Source organism: Muntiacus reevesi, chromosome 9 (genome assembly GCF_963930625.1).
Source record: "Muntiacus reevesi chromosome 9, mMunRee1.1, whole genome shotgun sequence".
NCBI lineage: Eukaryota > Metazoa > Chordata > Mammalia > Artiodactyla > Cervidae > Muntiacus > Muntiacus reevesi.
Genome location: NC_089257.1, coordinates 8,439,438 through 8,441,799, shown reverse-complemented (window position 1 = coordinate 8,441,799; position 2,362 = coordinate 8,439,438).

The following is a 2,362-nucleotide window of genomic DNA, read 5'->3' as shown; positions in this document are numbered from 1 at the left end:
ACAAATTATAAATTGTGAACAGAACACTTGGAAGGTATGAGAACCGAAAAAGTAAATGTAAGCAGTCTGGCATTCACAGTGGATGCAATTTTACTAGATTGTCAGTAAATTTAAAGTTCCTTTAAGATCTTCCTTTACACATCCTCAAAAATCTGTCCTGAGGATAAACTACCATGTGACTATTTTTCATTCATTAAAAATATATATTTAGGGAATAAGTGTGCTTCTCCTAAAAATCAGTGAGAGATAATGTTTGGATCTGTTATATAAACATATTTGATTTAATCTGGAATATCATTTGGTAAAAATGTTAGGTGTTAGTGAGGGAAGTGAGCTAACTACTGTTGAATACAAACTATGAGGCATACATCTTGACAGGCTCTTTACATACATTATTACTGTAGGAACAAGTATTGGTAAATAGATTTCTACCCATTTTATAAAAGACAAAAGTGACTCAATAAAGTTAAGTAAGAATATGACGTCTTTTAGATTGCTTCCTCTACTCATCCCACTTCACGATGGGAAAATATCACTTCCCACTTTCTCACTCCTTGTTGGGGAAATATCAAAACACAGGTCTGATCATTGGCCACATTGTGAAGACTGTCTTTGAAGCATTTTTCTATTTTTCTTTGGAGGGGAGATTTCTTCCCTTCATCTCTCTGTTGATCTCAATTTCCCAGGTTTGTCACACACTCCTGATTCCATTTGTGTCAAGGAAAATCATCTGCTGATCTCTTTTTGGCAGATGTATTATCCTTCATGGACATCATGAAAAGTGGGGTACAATAGGCGCAAGAAATGAAATTCAAAGGCTGCCTTTCAAAGGAAGGGGCACTTTGGTAAAAAAGGTGTTCAGAGGGGAAACAAACAACCTGGAGCAGCCAGCATCTGCTGAACGGAAGCTGCGGGCACACAGCGGTGGGAGCCGGCCCCCGCGGAGACCTTCCGGACAGAGTACCGGCTGGATCCTGCAGCCTCTCCCTTCAGGAACCAGCCCTGAGAGGTTACCGCCCTGGCTGGCGACCTGATGGGTTGAAGAGGGCTGTCCGGCCGTGTCTGTGCGGAGCTAGGAGTAGGTCTCGTTCGCCGGCACCGCGTCCCGCCTCCGGAGTCTCGAGTCCTCTCCCCGAGGGCGGCCTTCCGCGCCCTGCCCGCGTGCCCGCAGTGCCGTCCTTCTGGGCCCCAGGATGGGAACCTTGCGGTCCACAGTCTCACGTGCTCGCTTGCTCCTCTAGGTGCTTCCGGTTCCGGGTGCCCTGTGCTTTTCACTTCCGCTTCTTCCCTGGGCCTCCAATCGTCCAACCTCTTTTCAACTCAGCTTCTGGCCAGAGACCTCTCCTGGGATCTCAGCTCCCTCCTCACCGGCCTGTGCCTGTCTGTCCCTGACTTGGACCTATGCGTCTATGCCCTGGGCCTCAAGTTCCCCTGCCGTTCTAACTGCCCGTGATTCGCTTTCGCTGAACGCTTTTGTGGTCACCCCATTTCCCTATGTCAACCTCCCAACCTAACTTCCTGTCCTTCAGTAACATGACTCTCATTTATCCACCGTGAGATCTCAAAGAAGCTCAAGAACAGTGACTTGCCTTCATGTATGCAATGTATTCTTACTAATTTTTACCTCTGCTGTGAATTAAATCGGGCTTGCCAGGTGGTGCAGTGGAAAAGAATTCACTTGCTGATACAGGAGATGCAAGAGAGACTGTTCGGTCCCTGGGTCAGAAAAATCCCTGGGAAAAGGAAATGGCAACCCACTCCAGTATTCTGCCTGGGAAAGCTCATGGACAGAGGAGCCTGGCGGGCTTCAGTCCATGGGGTCACAAAGAGTCAGACCCAACTGAGCGACTGAGCACAATCACTGAAGTAATTGATATTCTGTTTGGCATGGGTAGCACCTTGAAGAACTATAAAAGTGCTATTTCTATAGAGCTTTTTCCCTTTGTTATGCCACAGAGTTAACATTTATATTTATATTTTGAAGCACTATTGATTTGTTTAGTAGTTCCAACAGGGTTGGTGCAATTATTCGCATTTTCTATATGTAAGATTGTCTCCTCTGTACTCTGTTAGATATGGCTACTTGCTCTTAGTAACATGAATATGAGGTTTATGCATGTCAATGTGTTCATCAGTAAGTTATTCATGTGATTGCTGAGTAATATTTTGATTTATGGATGTACCACAGTTTATTTTTTTCTCAGTTAACAGATATTTTGGCTGTTTCCAGCTATTTGAACTTATAATAAAAGTTGTTCTAAATATTCAGAACTGGACATGGAACAACAGACTGTTTCCAAATATGAAAAGAAGTACGTCAAGTCTGTATATTGTCACCCTTATTAAATTATATGCAGAGTAC